This window comes from Syngnathus floridae, chromosome 13 (genome assembly GCF_059516105.1).
Source record: "Syngnathus floridae isolate MCC-2025c chromosome 13, RoL_Sflo_1.0, whole genome shotgun sequence".
Classification (NCBI taxonomy): domain Eukaryota; kingdom Metazoa; phylum Chordata; class Actinopteri; order Syngnathiformes; family Syngnathidae; genus Syngnathus; species Syngnathus floridae.
The window spans coordinates 5,986,661-6,014,524 of NC_142425.1; the positions used below are offsets into that span (position 1 = coordinate 5,986,661).

The 27,864-nt window shown below is 38.2% G+C and overlaps 1 protein-coding gene across 2 annotated transcripts in view; it reads right to left on the minus strand.

Moving 5' to 3' along the window:
• The window catches only part of ankle1 (ankyrin repeat and LEM domain containing 1), a 73,491-nt gene that overhangs the window by 6,513 nt on the left and 39,114 nt on the right, over positions 1-27,864 (minus strand). The window contains exon 11 of one of the 2 annotated variants that reach the window (XR_015862167.1): positions 21,573-21,633. The exons of the other annotated variant lie outside the window; for it this stretch is intronic. The gene's annotated coding sequence lies outside the window, so the exon portion shown is untranslated. The remainder of the gene's footprint in view (positions 1-21,572; positions 21,634-27,864) is intronic. 2 annotated transcript variants of the gene reach the window in all.

Consider the following 27,864-nt stretch of genomic DNA (forward strand, 5'->3'; position numbering starts at 1 on the left):
AGGAGTGTCATAGTTGGAACACAGGCGCTGTATGACCTATAGATTGAACAATAACATTCACCGCATATACAACCATGTTGGTAGATTGTTAAATTACATTACAGTTTATTACAAAGGATTTCGGAACTTTATTTGATGATAAACACTGGAACGAGGATTTTAGCCGTGTTAATGGGTAGGGTGGATGGATTACTCGAAAAAAGAAAAAAAAAAAAAAAAAGCTTTTGATAAGGGCGGCTTGATAGTAAGATGATGTGTGTGCGCAACTGATAGGATACAATATGTTAATGGGAAGATTTGGGGTGTAAGGAACAAATACTACACATGAAGACTGATAACACGAAGATAGTTTTGTGAAATTTGTGTCCCAGTGTGTTCTGCCCTCGCGCATGGCACAAGTCCTGAACTGAGTCCTTGTACTCTACTGGCTGCCTCAAAATCAACAGAGGACTGTCCCTGGTCATGAGACACCTTTGACCTTTGGGAGAACAACAGGAACTATTATCATGCTTGAAGGGGGCAAGCACAGCTCTTCACAGGACAAGAACCATATAGTTGGTGGAATACACACAGTTGCAGATCAAAAAGAAAATGGACTGAAAGAACAAAGACAAGATGGACGCATTTGAGAATGGCGGACGGTCCAGCCCTGAATCATCATCATGAGAATCTAAGAGGAGAGGCTGCTAAAGACTTGCACGAGTCACATGAAGTCAAACTGGACACATTGCTAAAGACTGCTGAAGCATTACAAAGTTGGTGGAGTGTGGGACAAAAGGGATGGAAGTGTGTTTGGGTGCTGGGGCAGACATAACTGAGGAGTTTTGATAAAAGTGGGAATAATAAGGCTGCTTATTGACACTGAAACGGGGATAAAAAAAAATAAAATACATAGATAGGGACAGTGAAGATGCACTGACAAATTACACAACCGCGTGATCAGAAACTTTGCAAGGTGGACATTGATCAATAGAAATTAAATCTTTTGAATCATAAATTTTTATATGTAACTTAGCATTTCGAAGACATAATTAATCTAACTGAAATAATGAAATTTTATAATTGGACCAGTGAAAATTTGGATTCGGGCAACAGAAGGCTGAATTGCTAAACTTAATTGACCTTTATCAAAACAACAGAATTTAATTACACATCAACTGCGACTGACTTATAGGATGCATATTTCAGCTTGAATGGGTGAGGGGCCATAAGAAAGTTGGAATTCTGGATAGTCGGCAAAATAGTAATACAGTAGGGCTTTAAATAACAAATACATTGACATGACCCTTGCGACAATTGATTTAAATAGCAATTTATGATCGGCATTTGGGGTTAGGATTAACAATCCATCCATCCATCCATTACTGGTGTGGCTTGTCCTTACGAGGGCCACAGATGATTAACAATAATAACTAGAATTATTCATTTCTGTAGAAATTGCGTGTGAAAGCGAAGAGGCTGAATAAAAATTCGGGGAAAGCTACAAGGTTATGTTTAAATTTGGAACGTGATGAATTGGCTAGAAAATTGATAAAAATTTAGAAAGAATTTTGTTAAATTGGGCGTGAATTTTAAAGTTGAAAATTTGAAATTTGGGGAGTGGGAAGTTTTGGAATAGGTAGGCATAAGATGAACAGTTAAAAAAAAAAAAAAAAAAATTGAAATGAGTTGAGTCAGTGGAAAAAAAAAAAAAAGAAGAAAAAAGGAAAACTAGAAGAAATTAGAAGGGAAAAAAAAAATGAAACTTTGCAAAATTTTACCGCAATGTTGGAAGTGAGGATGTGAAATTTGAATTTCGGAGGTTAAAAGTGTAATGGAGTAAATCAGATGAATTATGTGGAAGTAGTTAAGATTAAAATAAAAGGAAGAGGAATGCAGAAGAAGTTGAATAATAATAAAGTCAAGGCAATTCAAATTTATTTATATATCCCACAAGCAAGTCTCAAAGGGCTCCAAATGTACAAAAATTGCCAATTTAAAATACAAGAACAATAAGTGTGAGGGCCACAATGATGATCATGACAGCAAAAATATTTCTAATTGGTTTTGATAGGAACAAAGGGGGAACATGGAAGAAGGTTTTCAAAATTTGTGATATAGCGTCACTCAATTATCAAGAGTAAGTATTTCTTTTTAATTCTAAGAATTGGCATCAACAAAAATGAGAACGATAATCCAAGGTTATAGTGTAAGTGGCAGGAGGAAGCTGTGTATATTTTTTAAACATTATTTTCAGTATCATTATTTCTTAGGAGGGTCAGTAATGCTTGTGAGGAGATGAATGAAGGAACAAGGTGACAGTAAAAGGGAGTGCTCTAAAAATTTTTGGTTTTTTGCCAGAGGTAGTTATTTGGAGGGATGAATTTAAACTGAAAGCAAAATGGAACTGTTTAGTGGAAGAAATATGAGAAGGTGGAAATATTGAAGTTACAGCTCAACACAAAGTGTCAAATAGTCTAAGTGTGAGATGTGAGCAAACTAAATGGGGAGTTAAATCATGTTCCAGTATTATGCATATTGGCAAACGATGTGAGGACAGGAGACCAGACAATTAGATATTAATTTTGGATTTAAAATAAAAAAGGGAAATTTTAATTGAGGAGAAAATTTTGCATAGGGAGGGTTCTTTTTACAATTTAATATTGTATGTTTTATGTGTGTGTTGTGGGATGACAGTTTGTCTGTCATGCTGTATGAATGTCAAGTCTGTACTTGGGATGGGGTTTGTATATTGTGAATGGTTAACATGATTTAAGGTTGGGGTGATGTGATCACAGCAGAGGATAACATTCCTCTCACCTGAAAAATATAAAGATACTACAGATTTGAAAAAAGCAAGATTGATCAGGGCTCATTTTGGACTAAATATGGGTTTAGGATTACTCTGGGGCACCATTGACAACAAAAGACTTCAATGGAGAAGGCCCATTTCAAGATTATGACCAGACGTGACTATACCAGCATTGACAATCAAGACTCTGAGCCAAGACAGTGTATGACAACAACTCTGGACTTACCTGACAGTGTGACGAAATGTATGTGACGGAATTTGTGATGACTTGCTTTGTTTTGATGTTTTACCTAATTGTATTGCAGCCTCTAACAGCAACCCAGGGAGCAGATTGTGCTTTATTTGTTAAACTTGCTTTACTTTGCAGGTTGTCAACTGCAGTCTTGGAGAATTTTGTGTCATGTCTGTGAACATGCATTAACAACTAACCCCTTACTTTTCATAACGAGTTTGTAAATGTGATCGGTTTCATGACAGGCTCGGCAGGCTCCAATTTTCTATTTCATGCGTTTGACATGCGCCCATGTGTGGATTATTTTTATCATTATGAATTTTATTTTTTGGTATTATGGATGTTTATTGTACGGAGAGCTGCATGCACAGCTACAGGTGGGTGGTGGCTTTTGTTCATACAGCCATGGGAGATGCTGCCAGTCGAGTTTCAGGGACTGAGAATTGGTGATTCCAGGCTAGGATGGCATCTGGAGGTACACCGAAGTCCAGCTGGCGATGGGTATGTCACCATGGATATTGTTATTTTTACTTTTTAACCATTGTGACACATTTTTTAGAATGTGTCAAAAGGGGGAGGTAGAAAAATAAAAAAATAAAAAAACAAAGGGGGGAATTGTGAGATTTTAAGTGTTTTCAGATTTGATGGTTTTTAAGTCTTCAACATGCTGGACGGAGGAGAAGAAGCAGCTCGGCAGAAATGAAGTGAATGGGAGACAACATCATGAGATGGAGCCAAAGCCTGGTAACAAGTGTGAAGAGTTTCAAAATAGCTCATAATAAACTGTAGACCTTCACAAGATAGGATCAAATAGGTGGGAGAGTATTAAATGTAAAAAATTAGAACAATAACATACAGACTCCAAACAAATTGGGAACAGGTGGATTATGAACGTTAAAGTTTGAATAACACATTATTCACGTGATTGCAGGATAAACAATGGAAGGGATTGATAAACTGAACAAATTTAAGATGATTGCGGTAGTATTATGTCGAAAACAAATAGATTCAACAAGTTTTTTCCCTATAAAATGGTGCCGTTTGGGTTTGAAGTACATAGTCGCTTCAAAGGAGGAAAAGCATGATTTAAGATACGTGATTGATCAATGAGAAGGCTATCCCTTGTACCAGGGGGGTCAAACTCATTTGTTCACGGGCCGCAGTGTAGTCATAGCTTCTTTCGGAGGACCGGTATGACTGTCATACCCAAATAAATGTGTGAGCACCTCATATTATATAGAGTAAAAGCTACAAAACAAACTGACAAGTAACTCGCTTTCAAATCAGACAAATAAAAACTGGTCTAATATTTAAAAATAAAATATTATTAAAAGTGAAGACAATTTGCAATTCGAGTAATGACTCATGAATAAAAAGCACAATTTGTCTTCGGGGGCCGCATAAAATCATGTGTCGGGCTGCATCTGGCCCCCAGGTCTTGAGTTTGACACCTGTGCCTTATACAAAGGTAAAGTAGGATTAGAATTTGATAAAACAGATATGGACATCATCATATTCCATTAGAGTTTGAATTGCTTGCAATACAATTACAAATTAGTTAACACCTGTGTGATTGATTGATTGATTGATTGATTGGGTGGTTGATTGATTGATTGGTTGGTTTATTGATTGAGTGATTCATTGAGTGACTGACTGAAGGGCTGAGTGGCCGAATGGGCAATTGTTCGATGTCTGTCTGTCTATATGTATGTACTATATATGTATGTATGTATTTCGTTATTTGTTTTACGTATGTAATTCGTTATTTGTTTATGTATTTCTCTTTCACATTTTCTTTCTCATCTTCCACTTCTTTCGGCTGCTCCTGTTAGGGGCCGCGACTGCAGAGCGATCGTTTCCATATCTTTCTGTGCCACCAACCATCTGCATGTCCTATCTTTGTCTCTGCCACACTCTCCATTATTTTGGTTAGTAGATTTCCAAGCCTCGCTTCTAACATTCTTTCCGATAACTTCATGCTTTGCTTAATAAACATAACAACACCTCTGTAGCTACTACAGTTCTGCGCATCGCCGTGGTCTGAATTAAGAAATAGAAGTCAACACCTTTCCGGGGAACTTCTCGCTTTTTAAGAATCTCCCCTGCCATCTCTCCTTGATAGTTCCATGCTGTCACTGGAATGTCGTCTAGGCCAATTGCCTTTCCACTCTCCATCTTTTACAAATGTCTGGGTATGAATTTTATCTATATTTATTTTTCTCACTCATTGGCGGCCCCACAGAGGGACTTGTAGCGGCTCCACAGAGGGACGTGGTGTGCCAACAGAGGGACCCTGGTGGCATCAACGATTTTGGTGACCTCAGTAAAACTGAGGTCAACAGAGGGAGTGAAGGAATGAGGTCGAAATACAAAAAGTCCTGCCTCGCTACAAAAACAGATATGCTCAAACCTCATTGAATAAAGTACATAAGCAGACAAGTATATTCACATATTCAATAAATAAAAGAAACATTTGAAGCATATAATTATACCTACACACCAAATCAATAAAGAAGACATAACTAGACATTTTTGATAAGTGGTGATGAGAAAGGTTTTTATAACTTTATGATCTGAAATATATATTTCTGAGGACTTTGAAATAACAAATGACTTTTGAGTCGTCTTGACCGTTCGGTACTTGATTGTATCTTATGTTTTGACTAATGCTAGACGCCAGTTTTTGATTACTACTGAACGCTCTGCACAGAGGGAAATAGTTTGCCTAACAAAGAAAAGATACGGTTGAATGCGGTACGACAGTGTATGTCCAAGATTGGAGAAGAATGTTCACAGGAAGGTCACGTGGAGATAAAACCAGTGGGTGCCAGAAGGAGCCACCCGAGAACTCGGACAAAGATGATCGCCAAGGCCGAGAGACGGGATGGAAGACAACAGCCCCCACCTACACACCGAATCGCCCATAACCAGCACCACTCCCATGGAAGCAGACTCTCCTTCGAACTTGCCCCACCCCGAAGACTCATCGCCCATCAATCCCGGCCCACAATGTGCTACTGAATATAAAACTGATCTAACAACCTTGGACTTTGCCCTTTTCTGAATGGAGACTTTCCGCTCTTGAAGGGCCCAGCGCTGTATTGCACTTTCCTGAAAACAGAGCTTTTTGAACAAGAATTGTGATTGAACTCAACCAAGCTGTCTAAGTCTAATTTCTGCTTCAGTGTCTTTGCATTTTCCTAAATCTGAAGAAATCAAACGAGCACGCAGTGAGTAAATTGAATAACAGGTGATTGGCAAAGGCTTTTGCCGTGAGGCGCAGATAACGCGCTCCCTAAATTGTGGACAAAATCCAACAGTGTATTGCTCCAATTGCCCATATGGATGTATCACAATGTATGCCAACCGAACCAACATCAGTGGTGCTGCATATATCTTATCTTAGCCATTTTTTTTTTCGTTCAGTGAGGAGCTCGAAGCATTCCCAGTTTCACGGTAGGCTGAAGCCCCAAGTGATGACTTCACCCCTAGATGACCTAATTGGGTAACTGTCATGACATTACAGCTAAATCCCCCTTATATAAAGCTTGACTTTGAATCATGCTGTGAATTATGGTCTTAAGAAAGACGCCTTCTGGGATTTGCATTCTCTCTTTTTTTTTTTTTGACAGTGTCAGAGGACAAATAATAAAAACGGGCTGCCCGTTCTTGAGAGGACCTTTGAATAGCAAATCACATATTCAGTCCTGTCACTAAATATTCATGACAGACTAAGCCTTAAAATATCTTGAGCAACCTCAAAAGTAATAAGGGCACAATAGATACTGCAAAGATTGCTGAAATATGCTATTACCACTAAAATCATGGGTCACAACAACAGCATTACGAACAGTTGTAGGTGGCAAGAGTGCAATGCTGGGAAAAACCTGCTTTCCATCCCCACATCCGAGTTTTGATACACCCTATTATCTAATGTCAGGTTTAGTTGGATGCACTGTCAACAGTCAACTAGGTTTCTCATCTGGTAGCAAAGTCTTTAAAAAACTTCCACAGTAATAACGGCCTAACACGTTTGCTCAGCACATTTCACCATCCCATTTTGTGGCCTAAAACTGGACCGCGGTGGTCACTGGGAAAGTTAGTGTAAATGTAGCCTTATAGTTTTACCAAGGCTTATTTGTAATTACTATTCGGGCAGTCTATTTGTAAAACTATTAATGCTGAGCAGAAGTCATGTTTATGTGCAATAAATCTTCTTTAGCCAGCAATGTGTTGAGGCTGAATCGACACTATTACTCATTGTTGCTGCCAAGCCGTGCATTTTATTTTACTTCCGGCCCCACACGACTGCACAGTAAAGCCTTGTTAATAATACCAGTGTGTATCATTCTTTCAAAGTTGTTGATATTATATCAACACCATTTAAATCAGTAATCAACTTGTATGCTTTCATAAAGTCATCATGGTGAAGGAATTGAGGAAGAAGGTCGAACAAGCTGTCATTTCTTGTTACCTGGAGGGTGTTCATGCCTGGTGTAAAACCACATACTTTTTATTACTTATGTTCTTCTTGTCAAGAAGTGTTGGCTCAATGCTTTTGTTTGGTCACGCCGCGTGAAGGCAGGGGAGGTTGCCTGGGTGTCTTTCCCACTGTGAAAGCACACATCCCAGATACGCACAGGGCCCCATTGGACACGTCTGCCCTGTCGATGTCAATAAAGTCTGACTGACAAGACTCTCAAGAAGATTTCAACATGTAGGTGATTTTAAGGTGATTGACACTGGGATATATGCAGATATATTCTCACGCCTCGGGATAGACTTGACTGAAACTTGCCAAGACAATAGGGATGTTTTAATGCTCAAACCATGTAAAGAATAGAACAGTGGGAAATGAAATGACAAATGTATATTTAATATGATTACTTTTTATTGATGGATGAATTTTTCAAGATTGTGGCATCATGAACAAATATGTGGTCAATCGGAGTTGTATAGTGTGTCTTTCATAGACATCTGAAGTGTACGCCACATTTCTTGTTGCACATATATAGTCTAAAAAACACTTCAATATCCTTTAGTGCACTAAGCGTACGTTTAAGGTAGAGTTAATCTCAGTTAAATAATTCAAGTCATGAAAAGCCAGGAAGCACATAAGACGCTCCTTTAACATCAGCCCATAATGTTTCCATGTGAGAATTTTTCAAAGTCGCCGGGGAGATTATAGCAAACGAATTAAGACAGAGTATGGTATTAGTATAACTTCAAGAGCTGTCATACCCTGAAAGTATTGGAATAGCCATGTGAATTAAATGCAGGAGGAACAAAACACTACAAAAAGGCTTCAAAGGTATGTTTCAAATACTTGATTTAAAAGGTCACTCTATATCAGTCACCACCTAACATTTAGACATGTGTTAAAATGTATTTTCGTTCTTGGTGGTGACGATATGTATGTCTGTGTGTGTGTCAAGTGGGCTGAAGTGCCGTCGTGTTGATTGAGTCACATCCAGCAGTGCAGCTGTGGTTGCAAAACAGCCTTCGGTATTAGCATGTATAAACAGGCTTATAAAAGAGCACTATTTGCCTGCTCATTTTCATCCCCTTAACTGTAAACAAGGCGGAACAGGCCCTGACATCCACATATAAATAGAGACCCAAAACACGCAAAGTCAGATACCGAGGCGGGATGTTAAAGTTGAGGTCAATCCTGTTTAAATTACATTGGTGCTCGGACGATTGTTTTCTTTTTGGGGCCGTTATGTTTGCGGAGCTTTTCTGCTCAGGGAATCATGTATTCTTAAATCTGACATTGCTTGTTGTGTTGTCGAGCACAGCATATTGTGTGAGTGTGTGTGTATATGTATGTATGTGTGTGTATGTGCACACCGGCCACTGACGATTGTCAGTCACATTCAAAAGGATTTAGCATGCTGGGTACCCTAATTCTGACAGAAGCCCGTGGGGGAAAATATCCAATTTCAAATCACTACATGGATTTTGGAATCAACTGCATGACACAGAATGACACCAGGAACCTTTTTAGATTTTACACACAGATCAAATATTTTTAGGGATAATTATACAATATAATAATAATAATAATAATAATAATAATAATAATAATAATATGCTCGCTATGCATCCTTCCTGCATTCCTTTTTTGACATTATGTTTATAAATCCCGGAAGTGCTGGAAAATGTGCACTACTTACTCTAATAACAACAAATAAATGTGTCTGTAAAAAATAAATTGTTATGAGAATAAATAATTTGTTATGATTATTAAAAAAATAAATTGTTATGATTATTAAAAAAATACTAAATTGTTATGAGAATAAGTAAATGTGTCTATAAAAAAATAAATTGTTAGGAGTGTCTGTTCAGATAGGAACATGATCTTCTGTAGTGTAAAAAACAGTCTGGAATAGGTTGTTAATATTTGTCTGAAATGTGCCCCAAGGTCAAATGGTGACAAAAAAGAAACTGCTAATAAAGCGATTTAATTCAAATTGTTCACACTCCTTTCAGCCATGCTGATTCACAGCATAACTAGGTTAGAAATATGTCACTCATAAGGATAACGATGATTATCACAATAGAGGCCAGGTTGTTTATTAGATGCCACTGAGGAACCCATTAAATGACTAACAGAGACAAAGCAGCCAGCATGTCATAATGAGAAATCCCAGCTTGGTTCTTTTAAAATTGCACAAAAACAAAGACCGGATTAAAAGCATGGATTGAAATGGTAAAGCAAAGTCAAATACATTTGTTAGTGTAAGGCAACGCATACTTTGAGCTCCCCCCTGTGACCTGCTCCCAGTTATTTATGATGTTGAAATTAATCTCACTTAGCGCGATGGGCTCTCGAAAGCGCGCCCTCCTTCTTAGGCGGCCGCCAAGAGAGGGATGAGAGAGACTGAAAAGTGATGAGAAAGAGAGAGAGCACAGAGCCACTGAGGACTTATTCAAATCCTCCCTCACAGATTAGCAATCGCGCCTTGACAAGCAGCCCTGTGACTTATTATTTATTAATTTTTTTAATCGAATCTGTTTCTTACCCACGTGTCAGAGATTGGTGGGGGGTGTCGGTGAGGGTAATCCGTTTGGAAATTTAGTGTGATGAGGCAGAAGACAAACTCACCAGTGTGTCACAGAGTTCTGAGGATGCAGAAAGTTAAACATGCAAATGAGGTTTATGGGCTTGAAAGCTGCTGTCTACGCAATTGCTACTCTCTTTGCATTATTTGCCCTAGATAAATTGAGCTTTTCATCACATATCTGTTGGGTGGAATCCACGCATCTCCAGCACAACTACTTTTCAGACAATTAAGACACGCTAACGTGCTTGAGTTAAGAAACACTTTTCACAGTGACGCACGTCCACCTCACAGTTAGGAGGGTGCGGGTTCGATTCTACCTCCGGCCCTCCCTGTGTGGAGTTTGCATGTTCTCCCCGTGCCCGCCTGGGTTTTCTCCGGGCACCCCGGTTTCCTCCCACATCCTAAAAAACGTGCATGATAGGCTGATTGAGCACTCCAAATTGCCCCTAGGTGTGAATGCGAGTGTGGATGGTTGTTTGTTTCTGTGCGCCCTGCGATTGGCTGGCAACCGGTTCAGGGTGTCCCCCGCCTCCTGCCTGATGACTGCTGGGATAGGCTCCAGCACATCCACGACCCCCGTAGGGACAAGCGGTATAGAAAACGGATGGATGAAAGTCTGACTGTATCGTGTGATAATGTGAGAAATATTTATCAAAAGTCAAAGTCTGCTTTATTGTCAATTTCTTCACATGTCAAGACACTCAAGGAGATCGAGTTTCCCACTATCCCACAGTGACAAAACATATTGCACAATATACATACAAAAAACAGCACAAAAAGTAAAACCAAGAAGGCAGAAACAATGAACAAATATTATAATCTGCTTTTAGTTTGATTCATGCGATTAAGAGTCATTAAATGATAACATTTGTTGTTTACACTAAAACAAACCACAGGTGACAAGCGTCGTCCAAAGGAATCAAAACAGATCTTTGGTTCCTAATCTGTTAGAGAAGGTAAACAAAGGGTGTAAGTGAACACCAGTCACCATTACTAACTTGTTCTCAACTCTAATTGAATAAGTTGGGCTTTGTGAGGTGGAAAATTGGAAGATACAACTACAGATGAAAATGTGAAAAATAGCCGTGACATTTACTTAACATCAAGCTAACAAAATTACCATGCATGCAATATACTTATATAAGAAAACAATTGCAGGCTTCTGGCTTCCAAATGCTGGTCATTTAGAACCAACAAATTTGATAAAAGGGCTCTTAAAGCAACTACATTTTATCACAGATGTTTATAAGCTGCTTCATTAGTAGTTTCTTGTATTTGCAAATGCCCAAGCCTCATATTCATATTTATGAGACATGATTTCTTTGGCACACTTCTGACAATGTATTATTAAAAGTGAAGACAATTTGCAATTCTAGTAATGACACATGAATTTGATGCACAATTTGTCTTCGCGGGCCGTATAAAATGATGTGGTGGGCCGTATCTGGCCCCCGGGCCTTGAGTTTGACACCAGTGCTGTATGTAATATGAGGTGCTCATACATTTATTTGGGTTGATAGTCATAATGGCCCTCCGAAAGAAGCTATGACTACAATGCGGCCCGCGAAAACGAGTTTGACACCCCTGTTGTAAATGAATAACAGTTGTTGGGGCCACGCCTGCACTTTCAGCTCTAACGACACCAAAACCATGTAATAGTTACTAGTGTTGGCTCGTGAGTGAACGATTCGTTCAAAAGAACGGATCTTTTCGGTGAACGACAGTGATTCGTTCTTTTTTCAGTTCATATGACTTTAACCAGTAGGTGTCGGTAATGCCTATTGAAGCTGGTGCCACCTCGCCGTAAAACAAAACGAAGAAATGACGTAACTTCCCGTTCACAAACGAGTCGTGAATTACATTTCCCGTTCACCAACGAACGAATCTGTGAGTGAACGAATCAGTGAGCGAGTGATTCGCTTTTCCAGTTCATCGCGAGAACGGATCAGTGAGGGAACGAATCCTGACTTTGCCGTTCGAGAACGAGTCAATGGGTGAACTGCCTTCCCGTGCATCAACGGATCAGTCAGTAAACGTGTTGCGTGAACTATGTAAGCCAGAATGTAGATTTACGATTTGCCAAGGAAAGAAAGAACCACTCCTGAAACCACTCCTGAAACACCACTCCTTTTATGCGGGTTTTCTCCAAGCTAACGGCTAACTTTATTGCATGAAGGGATGCGCCGTTATGCAACAACGGGGAGATTATGCTTCTCTTTGGGTAATCTTGATTTTATAACACTTATAGTAGTTTTTAAATAACGTGTATGCATACATACGCCTAAATATTGTTATCCAATATATCTACTGCAATTTCACATTGGATTGCTGGTTTGAAATTTAGTTTTAATATTATTATTATTATTATTATTATTATTATTATTATTATTATTATTATTATTATTATTGTTGTTGTTATTTTAATAAACATTTATGTTAAAACTTGTCTGGTGTTTTATTCCTTGTTTTTATATTCGCCAATTAAAACAAAAATCAGACATTTTGTTAACTGCTTTATATGACAATGTGTTTCACGTTGTTATATGAGTTGGTGTCCCCCCAAATAACAAATGTCAGCATAAGGGATTTTTTTCAACCTTTTATTCAAACACAAACACATTCGGTATAATAACTCCATCAACTCCAATCAAACAAATCCAAAATTAAAACATCAATGTCGGCATATCGTGTGTCGGCTGGCATAGCAGCAACGCTGTCTGTCACTCACTCGTGAATCTTCGCGAACGAACCTGAAAATGGCGGTGTACGTAATAGAGTGTCAGAATGACGTCACAGATCAAACAGCCAATCAGAAAGTCGTGGCACTTTTCACTTTCCGTGAAGCTTTGACCATGATTTTTCCCTAATGAAGTGGCCTGTGATTAGGTACACCTCGTGGACACTTCGATAGGTACACTACACAAGGTAAATAAATAAATAAATAAATAAATAAGTGTAGCGAATGATTCTTTTAAACAAGCCTATGAAGTGAACCGATTCCAAAGATTCAGTTCACCTGAGAACTGGAATGCACATCACCAGTACAAAACAGTGCAGACGGCCAAGTGGCATCAGGTCGAAATAGCCGACTGGTTAGTGACACGGGCCCGAACTTGGTTCGGTCCCAGGTGTGGGCATATACCCAAATGTGCTTTTAGAACTGGAACCTCGGTTTGTATACGTACGCATATGCAAGTAATTATGTGTAAATACATAAGGTGGGCCCACCCCCAAGTTGGCGGAGCAAACCAATGGATCATGCTTACTACCAAGAAGGCGGGGTGAAATCCAAGAGTGTAGGGGGCGGGGTGAAGAGAGTTAGGGTTTCAAAGTAGGGTTAGGGTTTCAAAGTAGGGTAGGTGGTTCCTATTTATTATTATTATTGTTTTACCTCGTGTGGTGTACCTATTGAAGTGTCCATGAGGTGTACCTAATCACAGGCCACTTCATTAGGGAAAAGCTAAAGTGAAAGTGAAAAGTGCCACACCCGCCCTCACCCCCACCTCCTGATTGGCTGTTTGATCTGTGACGTCATTCGGACACTCCATTAGGTACACCACCATTTTCAGGTGTACCTAATCACAGGCCACTTCATTAGGGAAAAATCATGGTCAAAGCTTCACGGAAAGTGAAAAGTGCCACACGCGCCCTCACCCCCACTTTCTGATTGGCTGTTTGGTCTGTGACGTCACTCGGACACTCTATTAGGTACCCCGCCATTTTAGGTGTTCCTAATAACAGGCCACTTCATTAGGGAAATATCATGGTCAAAGGTCACAGGTGTCAAGCTCTAGTCCTTGGTGCCGCATTCCAACATGTTTTCCAAGATTCCCTCGTTAAGTGCACCTGCGTGAAAACTTTTAGCTCCTGCAGAACGTGAAAATGAACAAAATCTTTTCACGCAGGTGCGTTTAACGAGGGTAACTTGGAAAACATATTGGAACGCGGCCCCTCGAGGACTGGACGTCGACACCCCTGGTTTAAGTGAAAAGTGCCACACCCGCCCTCACCCCTACTTTCTGATTGGCTGTTTGATCTGTGACGTCACACGGACACTCCATTAGGTACACCGCCATTTTCAAGTGTACCTAATAACAGGCCACTTTATTAGGGAAATATCATGGTCAAAGGTCACAAGTGTCAAGCTCTAGTCCTCGGGGCTGCATTCCAACATGTTTTCCAAGATTCCCTCGTTAAGTGCACCTGTGTGAAAAGTTGGGCTCCTGCAGAACGTGAAAATGAACAAAACTTTTCACGCAGGTGTGTTTAATGAGGACAACTTGGAAAACATATTGGAACGTGGCCCCTCGAGGACTGGAGGTCGACACCCCTGGTTTAAGTGAAAAGTGTCACACCTGCCCTCACCCTCACTTTCTGATTGGCTGTTTGATCTGTGATGTCACTTGGACACTCCATTAGGTACACCGCCATTTTCAAGTGTACCTAATAACAGGCAAGCCCGCCTCCTTGGTAGTGGGCGTGATCCATTGCTTTGCTCCGCCAACTTGGGGGCAGGGCCACCTTATGTATTTACACATAATTACTTGCATTTGTTTGCATATGCGTACGCATACAAAACGAGGTTCCAATTCTAAAAATGCATTTAAGTATAACCCCACAACTGGGATCGAACCAAGTTCTTCCCAAATAAGAGCCTGTGTCACTCACCAGTCGGTTATTTCGACCTGGTACCACTTGGCCGGCTGCACTCTTTTGTACTAGTGATGTGCATTCCAGTTCTCGTAGGTGAACTGAATCTTTAGAATCGGTTCACTTCATAGGTTTGTTCAAAAGAATCGTTCGCTACACTTTCCTATTTATTTATTATTTTTTACCTTGTGTATGTATATATATATATATATATATATATATATATTTTTTTTTTTTTTTTTTTTTTGGGGGGGGGGGTGTAGTTGTATTGTTTGATGTACATATATGTTGCTCCCACGGGATGTTGTAATATAGAGAAAAATGTGTGCGTTGCCGTTGTCGACATTACCGTGTGTTTACTTAATTGTTTTTTGTCTGGTGTATTGCTTAGTTGTGTGTTATTGAAGTTAAAAAAAAAAGAGAGATCGGTGTGTGTGTGGGGGGGGGCGATTCGTTGAACGATTTGTTTGAACGATTCGTTTGAACGAATATTTTGCGTAAAGATTCAGTTCACGTCACAAGTTGCTAATAATGCACTAAACATTGACTGCTAGGATAATTCATAGTTTTCCATAAACACGATACAAATAAGTCACGCTGCAAAAACATCAGAACACGTATGAACACTCACTGAATGACAAATGGCAAATGATTTAGTATTTCCTAAAAGAGGAAAATTGCCTTTAAATTTAATTCTCCCTTGTGGTTTTATTGATATGATGGTTTGTAATACAGAAAATTGATTTTTCATTGTCCTCATTCTAATTGTTATTTGATTGTGGTTAAGGGATTGTAAAAAACACTGAAATACTGAAATTTGTGAGTGTTTGTCTATGCATGAAGTGAATGTTCTTTTTTATTTATTTTTGTGTCAGAGTTCGTTCAAGGTTGCAAAAAGGTTACCTTGAACGAACCTTGACAAAAAAAGCACTACTTCACCAGCTTCATTTTTTTTTTTACTATTCGAATCAATTTAAGACTGGTGAGTGATTGTCCAATTAATTTATCTAAATTCTTCTACAATACACTATGTTGAGCCATTCTTTGGTCTCCCTGGCTGGTTCTTTGCCAAGCACTCCCCCACCTCACTGTTCTTTTTTCACCAACCCCAACCTTCCTCGCTGTCTTTTTCCTTCCTGTTCTGCTTGTGTGCCAGGGTCTGGGGGCTCGGCACAGCGTACAGCCCATGGCCTAAAAGTGAATACTTACGTAACTGCCAACTGTCTGCAATCATTAGGGGCAGCCCTTAAAAAAGACATGCTTCGCCGACAGCTGCGTCCCCTCGCCTTTGCCAGCCTTTCAGATCATATTTGCTTTAAAGGGCTCATCCGCATTATGTTTAACCCTAGAGCACTGTGTGTGCACTGTAGACTAAAGGGAAAACGAACAGACGATGCACAATTTATGCTGTGTTCCACAATAGGAGGAATACATGATGATTAGGAGAGAAGATCTAATTAGTATGTGACATTAAAACATTTTGCAACCCGACTTGAAAAAGCATCAATGTATCATTGGTAGAATAATAACAGCAACATTTGTTTCAAACAAATATTCTTATTCATTTCATGAATATCACCATTATTAGAAATTCACGTTTAACTGAGTAGTGGAATTGTGTTACTCAAGCAGAAATCTTTCTCAAAAGAAAGTTTGTAGAAATTAGGCATTCAACTTACGCTATACACAGCAACAACTTTTTTTTCCACTTCGGACCCTCGGAGGGCATGTTGTATGTTAATTAATGTGTGAAATGAAGGTTGAGATATGCTGGGAAGAGACTCATTTGTTTACATTAACTACCGGTAGTGACAATTGCCTGGCAGTTTGTGCTGAGACATGAACATACATTTCCGTGCTTTCAGCACGACCTCTCACAGTACGCTAAGTGACAGCTGGGTCAGGTCCCCACATATTGGGGACACAGCTGCCCTGCAGATATGCACACACAAGCACAGACAGGAAAGCAAAACATCTGAAGAACCTCGGAGCAGAAACACGCAAAGCATTTTTTCTATTATTTATTTATTTTTCAAAACTTTTGGTAGTTTAGTAAATTTCAGTAATGAAATAATATCCATCCATTTTTAAGTATGGATCAGAATATGACAACCTTTTCCTCAGCAAGTTATTTGTATCAGTCCTTCACTAACAAGGTCATAAATATAGCATGTATGCACAATTTTCACGATTTGCATGCATCCCGATATTCATGAGTCCAACTTGCTCTGCCGGTTTTCTCTACATGATTCTGACTTATACCGCAAAGTTGTTGTTAAAAAAAATTAAAAATGCCTGTACTTTGAAATGACATTACTTTGGACCACTCAATATTTGTTTAATATTGTGTCGTTCATAGTAGGAGTTGCATTGATATGGGCAGAATGAAATGGTTTGAGACTAACCAAAGATGAACTTTTATCTAATATGACCTGTAAATGTAAGTGTCTTCAACACTAATCAATACAATCAGAACTGTACTTATCTATTTGGAAACGTCAAATAAAGAACATGGTATTGAGAGGGATACACAATCATGTATATCTAGTTGATATCTACTTTTTAAAATTTTTAAATTTCTAAATTCTTTATTTTTTATTTTTATTTTTTATTTTTTATTTTTTTATTTTTTCATTTTTCTTATTTTTCAATCTTTTATTTTTTTAAATGTTTAATGTTTTTATTTTTTATTTTTTTTAGGTTTTTATTTGTTTTAATTTTGAAATGAGAGACCCCTTAAAAGTTTGTCTATTTATATAACATAACAAGAACAGAACATTTGAACTGTCCACTTTGGGTTCCAAACGATGAAACAAACAAGTGTTGACACAATCAGGCCCATACTTTCATTTAACAGGGAAAAAGATTTTAAAAGGATATTTAGATCTTCAACGACAAAAGCAAAAAGAGCATGCACAAATAAGTGTGTCAGGCTTGCATAAACGATCCCCCTAACAGAGGCTCACATGGCCATGAATCAACCATGAAGGATAATCAAATCACATGCAAATGTGTTTTATCTGCCGCTGATGCTTGATGCCCTGAGGGGTCTTGTCAGTTGTAAGGGGCGGGGCTGGACATAATGAGGGGTCATGCTTGAGAGGGCCTTTGTAAACATGGTAAGTGTGAGAGCTTTTATTGAGGACAAAACTAAAGAATTGGTTCAAGACAAAGGGTGTATGAGATGCTATCACATGCACTTGATATCAGTTAAATGAAGAGCTCAAGTTTTTGTTTAGGGTAAATAAAGTGCTGGCAACTGAATTGCTGCAATCACATGTAGAAATACAAAAATTTCTTATGAAGTGGTTGTATGCTGTAATAAATTTAGCAGAGATAACTTAGTTGAAATAAATGGAAAATCCCATTTTGCAGTAAGAAGAAGCATCACTGGAATAGCTTCAACTATCATACGGTCACTCATCTTCAGTGGGGAAAAACATGATAGCAAGAACCTAAAAAGTCCAACATTAGATTACACTGTACACTGTTCAGCTTTTTTTTTTTTGCATCCCTCACTTCTCTGAAAAAAATCTGGAAATGATATTCAGAAAAATCACCATTCACAATTTGAATCATATCAAAGAGGTGAGAAAAATACACTGTAATTGACTTATGAGTAAGCCTCAAGCTGTCCACTGCTCACATCCAGTAATATTTCAGGTATACTATTTGTTTTTGTTTGCTGCAAATTAGCTTTATTTATTTCATTGGATTATCATTTATTTATATTTTTGTAATTGTAGTTGTTAATTTGATGTGATGGTGGTGTGCTTATTGGGGATTAGAACAGATCACTGACATTTATATTCATTTCAATAGTGAAAGTTGATTTGATATGCAAATTATTCGAGTTATGAGCTTGGTCACAGACTACAAACGCAATAAAAACTTACGTTTGTAAGTTTCTCAGTTGAACCATTCAAACTGAGCCACGTGCAGAAAGGTTTGTGTTTAATTATCGTCTGAATAGCATTGCAATTGAAGGCCTTGGTCTGAAAAGGGTCATAACGGCTTTAAACATGTTGACCACTTTATTGCAATCAAGTCTCAGTCAACTGCTTTCCCAAAACACAATGGAGGAGAGAGGGAAGCAGGGGGTTGCTTCACATAATTGTACTTGTTCCTTTGCAAAGTCCTACGTGTTCTCTGTTGTCCTGCTGTTACGCTCTCCATCCGGGGGAAGTGCGTCATAGTGATGACAAAAGCGACAAGTGCTCAGGAGCATGCAGGCTGCTTAATTATAGCCCTAAAATACAGGAAGTGTCCATTCAATGAGGATTATAAGGCAGCAAAGAAACAGTGCAATCCTGGCTCGAGAATGGACCAGAGCCTCTGCATTTCTGTGACTCAGTCGACACATTGCTTGTTTCGTTTTGAAATAAGCAGAATTCGTTATGTTTATTTTATACACTAAATTAGGTTCTGCTTTTAAACTTGGAGACTTCAGCAACGTAACATACTTGAATTAATGTCTATAAATATTTAGATTTTTCAGAATGGGGTTATCTTATTGTTTACTATTTGTGTACAATATGTGAAAAAGACAAAACGCTTCATCACATGGATAGGGGCATAACCAACCTTATAAATGGCCTCTTTCTATTAAAAAAAAAAAAAACTGTTATCCTAACAAATTACTAAGTAATTTTTACACGTTAACATGTTGACATTGCTTACTGGATATGCAATTGGAGAAATTTCTGAAAATATTGAACCCTCAATGCCGCAAGTGCACAAATGCATCTCAAATGGGTACTGTAGTGGCCTACTTGTTCAATTCATTACTGAGATTTTTCATCGCTTTCATCTTATGTTCAGGCAGCCTCTGTGCATGACTACAAATGGTGCGTCAAATGAATTGGCCTTATGTTTGTGTGTGTGTGCGTGTGTGCGTGCGTGCGTGTATGTGAAAAAGAAAACAAGATGGGGGTTGGTATTTTGTACACATCTGTATTATCTCTTGCGGTTCAAGAGATGAGGAGAAGGTGGCCGTAATTACGACTGTGTGCCTGAGACACTCGCATGCTCTCTTTCCTCAAGAAAGGACAGCAATAACAGGCTAGAGTGCTTTTTACCGTTTAGCCAGAGGCTAAATTCTCTCTGCCAACAAGATTTAAAGGTAGTTTGAGCCTGCATCCCAACAGATCCCTAGAACTCTTTTCATTGGGTCTTGTTGACTTGTGGCATGGGTCGAGTTAAGATGGGCTAAATCCACTGTTCATTTTATTTTGGGCCTGGCTTCCCGGCATCAGTCCATCTCTTTATGACCATTTTTAAAATGTGCTGTATCAAAGCCAGACTGAGCTCTGAAATGGTGGCTAGAGGAGAAGTCTGAAATGAGTCCGGAGAATATTCTGTCAAATTGAGACAGAGATCATCCCAGAGGCGTTTTGCTTGAGCCATTCCAACTGCTGTGATAGAGTCTTAGAGTGTAAGCGTTTTATTTTCTTAATTCACTTCCACTGTATGAAGATGCCGACTCAAACAAAAAACTTCATATGGGACATTAATCGAACATCTGGAAAGACGCGGCACGGCCCATCAGTGGAAAGTTGGCTACAATTTAAACCTACAGTAATTCCAAGCATTCTTTGTGGCAGGAACCTTCCCGCATATGTGAAGAATTTTATTTGATGTTTCCATAAAGTTTACGACAAGGCTTGGGTTTCAGCCAAGAAGTGGAGGCCGGTCTCTCAGTATCTACAATTTGTAGAGCAGTTTTGGAAGATCTCGTGAGCACACTTGCAACACATCAGTGATAAGAAACATATATGCAACACAGAAGTATCAATGTGATGTAAAAATGCATTCATCTCTATGCATATATCATTTTACCATATTGATAGGAACCATTAACTTAAATGACAGAGACAACAATACCAAAACATTTTTTAATACAAAACAATCACAATTGTTCTGTTTGCTTGTTGGCCACTATAGGCTATTAATCATTTTTTGCATCGTTTTTTGAAAATGGTAAAGATAAATTTATGGGGGGAAAACATTCAGTTTTCTTTACTTAATATGAAGATGCCACATAAACACAGAATATATAGGACAATTGATGTCTTTTGAAAAATACTGATGTCAAGATGTATTATCAGTGCCTGGAATGGACGATGCTCAGTCAGCTAAGTGGTGTGATATGATGCCCATCTGCTTGCCTGGCTGCTGCCCTGTTTCTTTTTTACTACATTAACGTTAGGTCGTCAACACGGAACAGGAAAGTGTGGTGACCGTCAGATTTCAAGGAGCCGGACATTACAGTACATGAAGAAGGATGACCAGGCTGATGGCAGAATACAGCACATGACCAAGGTCAATAGCAAATAATTACTAAGTATCCAATTAACTCTGTATTCAAACCAAGCATTGACAGTAAATGTAACAGGAATAGCAGTCGTATACTTTTTTAAGCCCACAGTTTAGTCTGAATTAATTCTCTGGAAACATGATAACATTAACAAAAATATTTGTGTGCAAATACAGATATAGTGTACATATTTTAGATAAGCAGAAAGAAATTGGCTGCCTATTTTTGTCATTATGGAGGAAGCAGATGAAAAATGTATCCTCTTATGCTGACTGAAGGCTTGACATTGCCAATCTTCATAGCTAATTGTATTACTGTACTTTACGTTTTCTCTGCGCATCTCAAAATTACATTTGGAAACTAACCGAATGCTATTTAACGTTCATCCTGACTTGCACCAAGGCTCATTCTGGTTGCAAGTGTTATTTAAAAATACTTTTATAATCCATTGGATATGGAAATCAAACACAAATACAAAAATTCCATGAAGCTTACCTTTCATTTGTGTACACTTACTTTCTTTTCTGATATTGTCAACTACGACAGAAGAAGCATCTGCCCATCATATATCGATTTCCTGGAGGGGCAGACGCAGAATCAACATCACACCAAAATAATTTCCACTACCCAATTATCCTGTGATCCATATACAGAAGGTATGGCGAGTGGCCTGGAAAACAAATCTCTAATCATCAAGCAGGCGGAGTGAATCATAAATGTGATGGTGCTGACAGGTCAAAAGGTTTAGCCAAAAAGGGGAAGTTCAACTGGCCGGATGACAAACATGGGAAAAAAAATACACTACACAAATGTACTCTAAATGCCACATTAAAATTCAGCTCAGAAAATAGATCACTGACATTTACTTTCTTCTCTGTCCTAATTAACTGTGGACCAACAGGCCATGAGCAGTCACTAAATTGTCGGTAATTACCATCCTGACCACCACAGCTCAAGATGTTGTCAGGTCATCACAAACATTGCTGTAATTAAACCAGATGCTTCGCTATCACATAATGGAAGACCTACTGAACCCAGGAAAATTAAATTTTTTAGAAGAGGCTCGTATGATGTTTTTTTTTTTAAATTATTAAACGGCAAATGCTGTGTTATTTTGATTGCTTTTAAAATTAGTGCTGTTGATCTTGTTGAGTATTTTTCATGGGCCACCACAGTCCAGTAACACACAATAGTTGATCACTGACTGTGTTGTTCATTAACGTGAATGTGATAAATGTAAACACCTTATTCATACATCTGAATATCGATGGTCTGGTGGATGTATGTCCTATGACTAAATAACCTACCAACCAGTGAATCCCTAGTGAAACAGTGAAAAACAATATAAGGTTATATATCCTCACAACATGTAAAGTTTTCAGTCTTTGCATGGTTTCAGCAGTTATCTTCAATTATACATTTAGAACTCCCTCTATTAACGTTAAGGCTTAAGGTGGTGCACTGGTTAGCACATATGACTCACAGTTCAGATGTGCACGGTGCGATTCCAGCTCTGGCTTTCCTGTGTGGCATTTTTCACCGTACCCTGCAATTTTTTCTCCAGATACTCTGGTGTCCTCCTACACTCCAAAAACATGCATGGTTGAATGATTGATTGCTCCAAATTGTCCGTAGGTGTGAGTGCGTGTGTCAGTGTTTGTCTAGGTGTGCCCTGCGATTGGCTCACGACTAGTCCTAGCGCTCTAAAACAGCTGGGATAGACTCCAGCACGTCCACGACTCGTAAGGATAAGCTATTCGTAAGATGAAGATGAACTTTAAAGGTTCTTTGATGACACCACAATTTCAAAGCTTTCCATTAAAAAAAAAACCCAAACAGGTTTGGTTTAATCTCAAAACGCTGGTGCAATTTTGTCTGCTATATGTCTACTTAAAGCAGGGATGTCAAACTCATTTTTTTCGTGGGCCGCATTGTAGTCATAGCTTCTTTCGGAGGGCCATTATGACTGTCAACCCAAATAAATGTATGAGCACCTCATATTATATACAGTAAAAGCTACAAAACAAACTGACAAATAACTAGTTTTCAAATCAGACGAGTACAAAGTGGTCAAATATTTAAAAAAAGAAGATATTATTAAAAGTGAAGACAATTTTCAATTCTAGTAATGACACGAATTTGATGGACAATTTGTCTTCGCGGGCCACATAAAATGATGTAGCGGGCCGTATCTGGCCCCCGGACCTTGAGTTTGACACCCGTGGTTTACAGTATTGATCACCTTTGACATTTAAGGCTTTTTCATGCATTGTTGAAAACTCTGACCTATGGGCTGGTGGTACTCTTGACCTAAAAGTGCTAGTTTTTATTCAGTTGAACAGCATTTAGCATGAACAAAGAACATGTCAGGTCAAAATCCACACTGTTGACATAAACTATCAAGACAGAAATACTGACGGGGAAGGACGCAGCAGGTCAAGCTTGATTCAGATAAAATGCCTCACAGCCATGGAATGTTATTGCTGTCACTCACTGGTTGAACAAAATCTAAGGTGGCACTGACCAAGTCATAGGTGACTTCATTCTTTGAGATTTTGTCATTGTGCTTTCCAAACAAGAGAAAACATGGATCACTGTGACAGATGATGGATCAAATTTATGATATTTGTGATAACATGACAGCCTGAATATGATTGTGTCCGACATTTTCCTCACAAGACAGGATAGGCAATAATAATCATAGATAGATAGATAGATAGATAGATAGATAGATAGATAGATAGATAGATAGATAGATAGATAGATAGATAGATAGATAGATAGATAGATAGATAGATAGATAGATAGATAGATAGATAGATAGATAGATAGATAGATAGATAGATAGATAGATAGATTGTTTTACACCACAATCAAGAAATTCCATTTGCAAAGTAGATGAAAATTACTTGAGTTGCATCACCAGGGAGGCCGAGGCAATATCAGCTTATGCTTGAGAGAGCATGTAGGCCATTCGCCATTGGATGCGCCATGTACCCTGAGGTAGTAAGTATTTTTTTTTGAACACACACACATCAAGCAAGCTTCGCTGCATTCTTGTGACACAACCGCTACCAAAGAGTTGAGTCATTTATATGCTGAATAAAAATGGATTATCTACATGGAACATTATTATAGCGATAATGAAACACTGATGCTGTTTAAATGCTGTTTTTACTATTTTGCTAATTTACTGCAGGTGCAATGTTCCACTTTATAGCTCAAATCTGAACTCAACACACAAACAATTATCCTGACAAGGATCAACCACTCATTTTTCAGATATTCCAAAAATATACAATTTCTTGAGGCACAATCTTGATTGACCTCTATTCCTGAGGATTTGATGACAAGTCTAATACTTGCCCCAGTTTAAATCTTTTATAGTCACTGGATATATTTCATGGGGTTCAATCATCAAAGTCAAACTATCTTTCATATTTATCCTGAAGTGAATTCCTACTGTGACAAAAATTGAAGTGGTGAGGTTTTACTTATTCCTATGCTGCAATCATGTCATAGTTAAGAAATACACAGGGATATGTTCTAATCTTTATCCCTACTCTCTCTCATGCACACTCTCTCAGGTGACACTCCCTTTAGGTCAAGTTGGTGAATTTGATGGCCTCCCATTGCCACAAAAATTAAAATGATGTTGAGTTTCTCACCTGTTTCCAGCATCACGTCCTATGGTCATAGTGGTGTGCAAAACAGCAAGATTTGTTTTTCATCTGATACCAAGTCGGTATGGGGCCAATATTTTAAGTGCCAATACTTTTTCTTACAATGTGGTTGCATCATGAACACAAAAATACATGGATATATATTTACATGTGAAATTTGTGAATAAAGAAAATAAACACTTTATAAATATTATGGACAAGTAAAATGGACAAAATTAGGAAATGTATAAACGTCCATAACAAGTAAAATGGACGAAATTAGGCAATGTGTAAACATCTTAGAGGAATGAAATACCTTTTTTTAAATGAGCCTACATCAAGAAAAAAAGGGGTAATATAAGTAGAGTGATACAACAGATCATATTCTTTGACGTGACTGGGCAAACTAGTCCATTCTCTCATTATAAATCCATGGTGAGATTAGATGGAAATTTAAATACGAATAGATACATGCGGGCTAATTATAGCTCCTTATTCCAGTGTCAAGCGAAATTTTGTGGAATCTGATTCTCTCTCTCTACCATTATAGGAGGAGGAAGGAAGGAATAATTGAGCGGGAAGGGAGGAGTCAAAAGATCAATCCACATTTTGGGATTATGTGTGTTCAGATAAGATCTTACACAACAGGCACTACAGGGATCTGACTCCTATTTGATCTAAACTTTCAAGGTCCACACACACATACGTGCAACACTTGAGTTAGTATCCTTCAGGCCCCTATCCTGCATACGCCGCTAGCAACATTTGCACCTCGCTCCGCAGCCATGGTTTCTTAATGCAATTAACTCTTATCTCAACAAAGCGCAAACTACCTTCATCATCAGGTTCATCATCACGTCTATATTCGAGCCATTTCAGTCAATGTGAAAGTGAAACTAATGTGAATCCAACTAAATGAGAACACTGAGTGCTATACAGAAGGAGGATTGGAAGTTATCTATTGGGGTTATATCACAGAAGAAAGAAAACACTTTGACCGAAAGATATCCACCGCGGGATTATAATGACAATCGCTGACACAGTGGCAGCCTGCTTGAAAATTATAAAAATAGGTTATACAGTATTTAGAGTCTCAATTTGGTTAGTTTGTAGCCCTTTAAAAAAAAAAAAAAAAAAAAAAAGATTTATAACATTCACTGATACGTTCATCCAGAAGCGGAGCAATTTCAGAAGCCTGGCAAAGAGGACTGTTTTAATAATTGAACAAAAAGAGTATATTGGTCGATTCATAGATGAAACACCTTTGGTGAATTTTGCTACTTAGCTTTTTGTTATTGAACAGCAAATCTTGTAAAAAATACCAAAACTGTGAATAGTTAATTGGACATGCGTTCACACATACACACACACACACACACACGCATCTTACATATGCAGCAATCAAGTCAGATCTCAACTGAGTTCTGCTGACGGAAACACATCAGGTTCTCCCTGGTTTTGCTCACTCAGCCCACACTTTTCCTACAGTAGGCCTACACTGTATATGATATATATACATCACTGGTTTCCATTGTGCCAACAGGATCCCCACCTTTCTGTAACGAATATTTCCTTCAGCCACATAGGCCAAACCACAAAACCACGTCTTCAACGGTTTGTTACCACTTCCACCTTCTTACTCATATAGAGTGTGCTTGTCTATCTACATGTCGTCTTTTTTTCACAGTGGATAAAGCAGATGTTTAACAAAATGAGAATAACTGAATGATATTAATAACTCACGCAGTAAAAATGGAAAGACCATTATTTACATCTGATGTTTTCCATCTAATGGCTCAAAGGCAAATATGCTGAACCCTTTAAAAGTATTCACATTATTCAAGATATGGCCCTTTTTATGGATTTTTGTTCGACCCCTTTCTTGAAAGATAGACCTTCCTCACTTCTCGCCACATTTTAGTCATTAGTCCCAAGGCATTAGATGCTTATCTGTTCACTATCTAGTTTACCAGTCATCTTATCTAATACGCTGCAAGTAATCTTGGTTCACACTTCCAATGTTCTATCTTTGTGTCCTCCCTTTAAATTTTCCCTGCAACACTTCTGTGAAGTGAAATTTGAACCTAAAAAAAATTAAGCATACAGAATAATCTGCAATTAAACATTTTATTAAACGGATTTGTGATACTCTTTTATCTTTAATATTTATTTAATTATCTGTCTTTCTGAATCTTACGATGCCTATCACTGGCATCTGTCAGCATTCTTGGTTCTTTAAAAAATGATCACAATTCAGTAAGCAAAAAAAAAACATGTTTGTTGCACCATTTACATTGCAACGTCAGAGAGAAAACGTTTTCAACATATAGATTGCTCAGTTATAGGATATAATAAACGGTATGAGTAAATGAATAAATAACATAATAAATAACAAAATAAATAAATAAATAAATACTATTTGATTTGTTTTTTTCATTGTATTTACAGTTATAAGATGTACAGGTGCCTACAAAAAAAAATACCATATATTCTAAAAGGACTCACTTGAATTATATCCTATATATAGCCAGAAAAACAGCAGAGCACATAAGTATTTTTTCATACTTTTGTCATAAGGGAAAACACACAAAGAGCTCTGGCTGTATGATTCCCAACAGCAGTGATGATACACACAATTCCAAAATTGTGTTGTCATCGAGACAGTCCTTGCCGCTTCCCTTTGAGGTAACAGCAGCCATTTACCAGGTATGTGTGTCTTAAGTCCCTGGAAATCTTTGCGAATGATGAGAACATTGGGCGCTCTGGATAAATGGAGCATGTGCGCTTCCAGTTCTCTGGCTGTCATCCACATTTGCATTTTATCTACTTTGTTTATGAATATTTATAGTATATAATTGGAGCGTTACAGTTACAGTCCTAGTATGATGTCACCCTGTAGGTATTTGTCGCAGATTTCATGGTCCAGTCTACACAAGAAACACAAGAAGTATAACCAGTAATTGTTTTACCTGCTCACTTACTTGGAATCTTTTCTGATTCAAATGTCAGCTGAGCGTCAAAAAGTTTCAAAGGAAAAGGAGCAAAAAAAAAAAAATTTGGATTTAGTTGCATATTCTAAATAATAAATAAATAAGATACGTTATTGCGGAATTTAGGGAATTTATCTAACTTAGAAGCGTTTTCAT